General features: G+C 40.0%; 1 protein-coding gene across 1 annotated transcript in view; it reads right to left on the bottom strand.

Annotated features, from left to right (window-relative positions):
* Nucleotides 1-9,977, bottom strand: part of LOC107720021 (acid-sensing ion channel 2) — a 364,486-nt gene that overhangs the window by 113,779 nt on the left and 240,730 nt on the right. The gene's annotated exons all lie outside the window — the stretch shown is intronic.

Below are 9,977 nucleotides of genomic sequence, written 5' to 3'. Positions count from 1 at the left end.
AAAAAAAAAAAAAAAAAGGAGAAGAGCAAGAATGCCATTAGTCCTGGGGTTATAAAATGATCTCATTTTCTTATGATTTGGGACAATGAATGAACAATTAATGGTCATTAGTGTAATGAGTAAATGTGTACATTGTACAGTGTACATGTCGCTCTTGCCATTAATTACACCGTATTTTAGTATTAATCTATTCATTTGTGTGAATAGTGAAATGCGTGCAAGTAACCGTTTTTGAATATGAGGCTGTTCTAGTGCTGTCGCCCATCTATATATTGATTTATGCTAATTTCTTCTAATGCTTAAAACAAAAACAAAAAAATGTGTGCTTCACGCTGACCAAATATGTGCATATTAGTATTCATATTGTAATATTCATGTGCATATTAACGTGGTTAAAGAGCTCCATATGACAAAAACCTTGAAAGGTTAAATGCATCAGCTATGTTTTCAATGAATCCTTTCATGGACGGCCAAATCTCAATAGTTTTTCACTAAAGGGATGTAAAAATGACAAACTGATTTAATTCTAATTTTATACACATAGTTTTGTTACACTTTAGTTTATGTGAGAAAACATACACCGCCTTTTGACTATAGATGTTAATATTTTTGCCTGATACGGAATTACCTAATATTATGCTTGGCAACTGACAGATCGTGCTCCACCAGAAATAACTGAAAATCCTGTAATACATTTCATAGCAAGTTCCAAAAAGCCCTAAAGCTCTTACAGCATACTGAATTCATGAAACGTTTCAGCTAAACACCTGTCAAACAACAAAACAAATTGGCTACATTACTGAAAAACCTAAAGATATTCTCGGTGAAATTCAAAATCTTCTATATAAAGACCACAGACGGGAGGCGCGGCGCAGCATCTCGCTCTCGTTCCAGACGGGGGACCCCCCGACGGAAAGCTTCAACCTCAAGGATCATTACAGTGCCAGACCAAACTAATCAACGCAGTGTTGGAGCTAATGAAACTCATCCATTCCCATCAAGTGATGGACATGGCAGGTTAACAGCGTTACCATGGTGATGCAGTGACGGAAATCTGTGTCTTCATAACTCAGATTTTTCAAGAGAAAAAAACAAAACAACAACTGAGATTATAAATATATATTTAACCAAGCTCAAAGGTTGGCAAGTGTACTAATCATACTGCATTTCAAAGCCATCTGTAGTCCCACTAGGAGAAACATTTAGTAGTAGAACTTCATTAAGTTAAATTATAGTAGTACAACGTGTGAAATAAGTGTTAAAAATCTGTAGCGATAATAAACTCTTCCATTCATAACCTATGAGAATTATTGCACAGATCTCACTTTAGTGTAATTATTATGAGTAAGCCAGAATTTGTTCTGAGGATACATTTCTGTAACATCTGGGAATGTATGACGGCAGCCATATGAAACATCCCAGAACTGGGAATTACAGGTTTCCCCGCTGGAGCTTCTCCTATTGTCTTACTGGGTCTCTAATACACTTTGTAATGAGTGGATAATGTTTAGCTAATGTCATGGAGAGGAAAGCTGAGCTAATGAGGAAGAAGAAAATTAGCCATTGCACATGGGATTTCTACTTTCTAAACTCTTAAAATGGGCATATTTACCCTCCAGTGACTGCCATCTAAGCTAAAAACCCACAGATATGCTGTTGGATTAGAAGAATGATAAATAAACACTCATTTCACATATGTTTAAGGGCTAAAATAAGATGCATACACTACATAAGGCACATATGTCCTTGTTATTGTGAGATGAGTTATTAAAATTCTCTGCAAACTGCAGTGCCATTCCTAAACACCAAGAAAAACACCTCAGTGACATCCAGCCCTAATTAAGAATTATTGTGAGAGAGTTGCAAAGTAGTCTTGCACAAATACGCACATGCAGAAAAAAGCTCTGCTGAAACGTAGCCTGAGAGAGAACATCTGCCCGCGCTTCTCTTCTCCCCACATCCAGAGAATTAGTGAAACAACAGAGTAGTAAACAACACAATGAGACTGAAGAAGGAGAGAGGGAGGACAGAACCCAGAACAACATCCGAACAAAAAAAATATATATATCTTTCCAAAACTTCCTTCTCACAGTCCCACAACATCCCATTAGTTAATTTACAATGTCAACATAACAGTGCATCCTACAGCTGTCACTCCTATTCTGACTGCAACATCCCACAACTCCTTATAAAACATTTAATAGTGGCCTATTAATCACATGTAAACTTGAAATTATTAGTCCTCTATATACAACATGCACAATAATCTTTTCAAGACTTAGTTTAAAATCTCATAATGGTGTTTAAAGATGTGGTTCAGCTGTTAGTGGTTAGAGGTTACAGCACACACTCCATCTGCATTGAGATGCAGTGACCTTGCTCCAATCATTTATCAAAATGGGGGGGGGGATTTTTATCTTATATATAATATAAATATTTATATATAAAAATAAAATAATTGACGCTGTTGTTGTTCAATTGCTAATAATAATAATAACAAATACAAATATAATGCATGTTTTAATCGTTGTAAATATTTTTTAATCCACATTAAGTTATTTAATTGCATATCAAAACAACACCTTCCTGCATTTTTCATTTCTGACATTACAAAACAACTCTAAGCTTTCATTTCGTTGATTTATTCATTGTTTTCAAAGCCTCCACTTACACTTGTCTATTACAGTGCTTGTTATTTCTCAGGGAAATGTGTCTGCAAAGAGGGGATTGAGTGAGCATATGCAATACAGCAGCAGCAGCGACTGTGAAGAAACAGGATGAGCATGAGGAGAAGGAAGACATGTTCACTGACAATAGGAAACTGAGACTGGTCACAGTACTGCAATGCATAGATGCCTATAGCAATACTTATTTCTATAAAAATAAAGTGATTAAAAAAAGCACAAATAATTATTCATGGGAAATGTATGTTGTGTGCTGTAGAGCTGCAAGAAAGTGGGCAAAAAGAGAGAATGCATCCACAAACTGTTGGCACTGATTAGCATTTTCTCTTTGGCGTGGGTACTTGCCGCTGAAATTTTATCATGTCAAGTATTATATAATTATTTCTTGGCATGAAAAATCAGTGTGTACTTAAGGCTTGACAGGTGATACATTGCCAGATCTCTGTGCAAATAGGTAGAGGGTCTTTATGAGCAACGCAAATGCAAATAGCACATAATGCTCAATCAGAATAGCTTTATTAAAATCAGTCTTGCACCTGATGTGTTTGTAAACACTGGTATTAGAAATGGGGCTCCCTCAGAAAAAAAACAAACAAATTGTCTTCATGAATTGGGTTCAGAAAGTTCAGATATGGGTGTACAAAATGTGCTGTGAAATATTGGAAGCACGACAGAGAGGCCAACACAGGACGAGAACTAACGAGAGGTCAGAGCTGAGTCTGTACATGTGCTGCATGAAAGAGTAAGTCACAGCAAATTTGAAAAAGTACCAGAGGGTAAAGGTGATAGAGAAAGAGACAGAAGGAGAGAAAGAGAGTTGGAGGTCATTTGTTCAGACTCACAGTGGAGAAGTTGTGAGCTCCACAGGGCTCTCCACGGTACTTGCAGGCCAGTAGCATATCCTCCAGCTGGTGGCCCAGTCGGTCCATGAACTCCAAGCTGGTGCCCTCAAAGCGCCGTGGAGGCAGGAAAAGACGGAAATCTGACAGCTTGCTAAACCATGCCTGTCTGTTATCTTGAAGCAGGTCCAGCACCAGGGGTCTGGCTGTGCGGTTGGCCAGCAACAGTCCGAGCCAGTGACCCGCAAAGTACAGATCGCTCTTAGTGAGGTGATACAAACGTACTGCGTTATTGTTGCAGATGGTAACCGTGGGAAAAGCGAGTTCTCTCGCCCACTCTGTGTGGACTCTTGTGTGAGTGGGAAAGGCCAGCCAGTGAAGCAGCCGATTCGAGGACCAGGACAACAGAAGACCCAGACAAGTACAGAAGGCTAGCATCCAAAAAGCCCGGCGGCTGAGAGAGTTAGACGGGGTGCAGATGTGCCGCAATCCGTGGAGGTGAGTCCGCGCTAGGAGGGCTGCGGTGAGGTGGGACAGATCGTCTCGTGGTGTTCCGGGTCGGGTGCGGCGACGTCGGGCCCTGCGTTGGCCCGGCGTGGGCGAGGCAGGGCGCAGACAGCGGCCTTCCAGAGCCATGAGGGCCCACAGAGCTGCTAGAGCAGCAGGGGGGACGGCTTCATCTCCCAGCCAGGCCTCCACGGCCGGGGCCCTCATGGGGCTCCAGGAGCACGGAGAGAGCCACAACACTGACTTCCTGAATACAAATCTAACGTTCAGAGTCCAGCAGTCAAGTCACGTGCTGTTGTAGCACCTGCAGGACAACTCTAAGTTTAATTGAAGTGTACAATCCCAACTCTACTTCAGCTTCCACTTTAATATCCTGTCAAATGTATGCAAACTTCATTTCAGGATTGAATAATCACATTCATGCAAAAACACACTGCTCTCTAAGGTACCCAAAATTCAGTATGTGTCTTCATACCCGCTGGCAACTCTCTATAACCCCTCAGGCAAAATCCCTAGGCTATTTTCCTTGTCCCTCTGTCTCTTTCTAGCTCTCTCTCTTTCACTTGCTCCCACCCCAGCCCATCTGGTCAGGGTGCCCAGACTTAGTCTGGCTTTGGGGACAGCCTGACATCTCCCTCTGAGCTTCTCCCAGAATCTCCTGAAGTTCAGGCGAGTGAATTGGAAAGAATGAGGCAGTTACATGGGAAGTGATCTTAATGAGAGAAAAGATTCAATAGATACAAGACAGATTGTAATAGAGAATAATGAAAAAGAGATGGATTGTGAGAGGCAGAGCCAGCTGAGTCACAAGAAAGAAGGATCTGAGAGAGTCTCCAGACAGGCTGACCTGTTGGTGAAATAGACTGTCTTGGGCGACCCTTTTCCACAGTTCGTGAAGAGAGGGTTTTTCCCAAAGACTACAACTGACCCCACAACCCCACGATCACACTCATCTTGTCTTTTTGCCTTTTTTTCTCTAGCTTTGACAGTGATACAGTACTGACTTTTTGCCATCCCATCTCTATGTGTCTCTGTCCTCAACTATGGGGGCACATAGGCAAAAGCCTGGTGTTACAGAGGTCGTACTTTGTGCTAGTTCTCACACACATACACACATACGCACACACACTGACTCTTGCCTGCAGGAGGGCTGAATGCCGCTGATGTGGAATCTGTTCTGACATGGTCCGAAATCAGCATCTCACTCTCTCTCTCTCCCTCCCTTTTCCATCCTTCTTTTAGACTGAAACGGCATTCTTTATCTTCTTCTCCTTTGTTTTTCCTTTGCTAAAAATATCCATTCCCAGAAAATCAAATTCTTCAATTTGCATCCATGTCCCTCCTCTTTACTCTGTCAATCAAAGCATGCTTGCTCCTCCCCCTGTCTCTTGCGTGCCTCCTCTTGTCCTTTATCGTTGTCTGGACGCTTCACTTCTGCCTCTTCAGTCGCTCAAAAGAGAGAGAGTGCGAGCGAGCGACAGAAGCTGCTCGGAATGTGAGCCTTTGCTTTCCTTTCCACTGTTTAATTGCTCTGCTGTTGCTGCCACGCCACTCTCGTCTTCCCTTTCGCGCTCTGTTGGTCTGTTCGCTCAGCAATCCTCTCCTCCTCCTGGGTCACTCCATCCATTCACTCCTCCTCCTGCTCTGTCGTTTCTGTTCTCTCCACACTTCTCCGTGTCCACACAGCCAGCGCCTGGCTCAGCCTGTGCCAGCTCTCTCTCTCTCACTTTCTTTCTTACTTACTCTCTCTCTCACTCTCCCTCTCTCTCAAACTCTCATTATTTGCCTGTATGTTTTGTTCACTGTCTGCTTCCTTGAACAAGGCTGAAAAGAAACAAAAGAATCCCTCTAATGTTTCTCTTTATGAGTTTGTTAAAAAGTAAAACGGTGTCCTGTGTGTGTGAGCATGTAGGAGGCTTGCTTTTGTGTAGGAAGAAAAGCCCAAAGAGCTCACTGGTGTCCCACACTTCCTATCTCTCACACTTATATTTTATGTCACCTCTTTTACATACATATTTAGTGTTCTTGTTTTTTTGTTTTTTTTGGAAGAGAAAGGTTTGGCACACTTGTATAGCTTGCAAATCTTTATTAAATATGATTTTTAGATATTTTAGTTTCTTCTAGCATGACTGAAATGTTATTTACTGAAGATTTACATGACATTGCATAGAATGTTTTAGAATAGCGCTGATTGTTACCTATGCACCTGCTCGTGACCAATTCACTCAATTACTTATTCTTCCATTGAAAAAAAATGTATACCTAAAATGCTTACAAATAAAAAAATTTAAAAAATCTTACGAGTTTCCTTCTTTTGTTGAACATTAAAGGAGATATTTTGAAGGATGTTAGTAACCAAAAAGTTGTTGGTCCCCAATAACTTTCATAGTACAGAATAAAATACTATGGAAGTCAGCGGGGACAATAAACTGTTTGGTTACCGACATCCTTCAAAATATGTCATTTTGTGTTCAGCAGAACGAAACTAAGACTTAAGAGGGAGTAAAAGAAGAAAATTTAAATTTTTGGGTGAACTAACCCTTTAAGGTAACAATTGCAGGTTATCACATTTTACAGTGAGTGCATGTGTGCATTCATTCGTTCATTTGTTCCTTTGTTTGTTCGTTCATTCATTCATTCATCATTTTCCTCCCAAGTTTTCACACACATATAGAATTAAAATGACCTGTCAGAGTCTTGGCCACATGAGTGCATGTAGATGAAATTTTGCAATAGGCAGACAGATACAGAGTCGCATCACCAAAAATTTAGAGAGCAACAGATGGAGTGAGAGTTGGTTTAATCACAAACTGAATATATCACACACTATAACAAACTGTTTTGACTAGATACTCACATATTTGATATATCCCATGATTCTCTTCCCTATGTGTTTTTTATTTGCACACACATCACACACACACACACACACACACACACACACAACACACAGTTAGGTATTCTTATTGAAGAACAGGCACATGAGTCATCAGGAGATGCAAATAATGTCAAATAAGGCTTTCTTAAAAAATAGTTGACCTCAAAATGAATTTTCTCACCATAACTCACATATTTGATATATCCCATGATTCTCTTCCCTATGTGTTTTTTATTTGCACACACATCACACACACACACACACACACACACACACACACAACACACAGTTAGGTATTCTTATTGAAGAACAGGCACATGAGTCATCAGGAGATGCAAATAATGTCAAATAAGGCTTTCTTAAAAAATAGTTGACCTCAAAATGAATTTTCTCACCATAAACATAAATCTGTATGATGTTCTTGTGAAACTTTTTTAATGTTTTTTTTTTTTTCAATTAACAAATTAATCTCGTTAAAATTGACTAATCTATTTGTTCATGAACCACACTGATCTAGTCAAGTTAACACTTCACTGGATGATCTGTCGGTTTGTCACACCGACAAATTGCGTGGCTTCAAAAGATTTGGAATATAGCACATAAATCACATGGGCCGCATATTTTCAAATTAATTAATTTCTTTGGTCCACAGAACAAAACATAGAGATTTGGAACAATATGAGGGTGAGTAAATGATGACAGAATTTCCATTACTTACAAGTAATTTGCTTGAAAACCAAAAGCAACATTGAAAAAACAAAAGATTTTAATCCCACAGAAATTGTTGAATAAATTCTTATAAATACTTTAATAAATACATTATTTATAAACATACATGTGTATGTATGTATATATACCCTCTGACAATATTTGAGAGAAATAGGACTTTTGTGTATAGAAAAAGTCTTAGATCTTTGAGTTCAGCTCATGAAAAATGGGGGCAAAAACAAAAGTGTTGCGTTTATAATTTTGTTCAGTGTATACACATATATCAAAAGGGAAATGCAATCAGAAGCTTACTTACCGAGATGTGTGTCTGCTGGTTTTGGATTAGCAAATTGCAAATGTGCTTCACAGTGGTGCAAAAAGTTAGATATTTCATGATTATTCAATCTTCATTATACTGGCAAATACATTTTTATCATATTATGTAACTCAGCTATAAACCAAAAGGAATTACTTAACATAAAAATGAGACTATTTTAGATTTAAATTGGCAAAATATATATATTTATCCATATTATATTACTAGCCCCAGTTGTATGTATTTTTTATAAGACCTAATAAAATTACAATAAATGTGATTTCTAATTCATCTGCAAGACTTGGGAGAGCTAAATTAAAATTCATGACTTGACTGAAACCATGTAACTTGGGAACTGACTTTAATGGTCAGACCTGGGACTTGACTTTGTCTTGTAAAACATTGTCTTGGACCAGTCTAGTAGTTGCCTGAACGTCCCCTGAGGCAACATATTGTTAGAGTAGAAAGAAACATTTTTTTTAAATGATTTATGCATAAAAGGTCATTGTAATTCCAGCAAGCAAACAACAGAGAAATTGGCACTGATGTAAGGCCAGAGGTGAACTGGTGCGTAGCCTTGCATAAAACACATTTTAATTCATTTCCAACAGAAAGATTCATATTCTCTTCATCACCCTCAAATCATGAGTACAGTCTATAACTTCAGTCTGGAGCCTTTCAGCTATTACTTATCAGTTAGCATCGCACTTCCCCTAGGATCTCATATCCTACGAAGAGTATTCAAGCGGCCTGGACACCAGTGCATCTATTAACTGCTGCTTGATTCAGTTTCAGTAAGTACAATCTAGTACATTTGCATCTGCATTGTGCCTTTCATTATAAAACTGCGGTAAGTACAATAAAAAGGACAGAAGAAACCTTTAGCCTATCATATTAATTTTCCAAGTATGTGAGGCATTCAGTTTCACAGCAAGCATGTACATAACTGATTTTACTATGCTTTCTTTCAGGCAGATTCTTTATCGAGTGCCCATATGATCTCAGCATGAAAGTAGCCATTCAACATGACCTCTTATCTTACCATGTTAACAAACACAACTGAGCACAAAAGAACATAAGCATAAATTCACAGCGATCGGAAGAATCTTTAACACAGCATGTCGCCTTACAAAGGCCTGAATAAAAAGTTTACAGATAAATCTCAACACAATGGTGTACAAGATGTCATACCACAGCAATGACTGACACAGACCAGCATTTCAAAGTATTCTTCAATAATGATATGAACCAAATCAACAACAAAAAATGAAAAGAAAAAAAAAGAAAACGTACTCGGTTACTGACGTAACCTCGGTTCCCTGAGATACGGGAACGAGTACTGCGCCTGCTTAGACGCATATGGGAAAAAAGCCTTTTTTCTCCTGAACTGAAGCCTTTTCATTCACGCAGTGAAACTGCACGGCCATTGGTTCGTGCAGTGCTTAAAAAACGAATCAATGGCTAGGCAGAGGAGCTGCACGAGCCTATGGCGACGAAGTCCGCCAAAGCCAGCCAAAGCCTGCCAGAAAGGGCAGGGCAGGGCATCTGGCTATATAAGCGGGCGCTTGCCACAGGATTCTCAGGTTACTTCGACTGAAGCGACGACTGAGTCGTGCAGCTACATAGCACGGCAAGCAACGCAGTACTCGTTCCCGTATCTCAGGGAACCGAGGTTACGTTAGTAACCGAGTACGTTCCCTTTCGATACTACACTCGTACTGCGTCTGCTTAGACGCATATGGGAACATAGTACAATCACGCCGTGCTAATGTAGTGGAACGACTAAAGGTATAAACTTCCATAAGCAACCAATGCTCAAAGAGAAGTTAACAATAACCCAAGGCTAAGATGGGCTGAGCTTCCTAGGTCGCACCCGGCCTGGTTAATCGTTCTAGAGTACTCCCGTAACTTCGACACCCAGGGGTCGAGAGCTAACAGGTGAAACAATGCCAGAGAACTTGGGCGTGATACGGCCAAGGGCTCTCTGCCAGATCTGTTTACGCAGCGCATGTCACTTCAAGCGGAAAGGACCCTGGCCTGCAAGG

This window comes from Sinocyclocheilus rhinocerous, unplaced genomic scaffold (genome assembly GCF_001515625.1).
Source record: "Sinocyclocheilus rhinocerous isolate Xijiao unplaced genomic scaffold, SAMN03320098_v1.1 scaffold273, whole genome shotgun sequence".
Lineage (NCBI taxonomy): Eukaryota > Metazoa > Chordata > Actinopteri > Cypriniformes > Cyprinidae > Sinocyclocheilus > Sinocyclocheilus rhinocerous.
The sequence above is the reverse complement of the archived record's forward strand: the minus strand, read 5'-3'. Positions and strand labels throughout refer to the sequence as shown.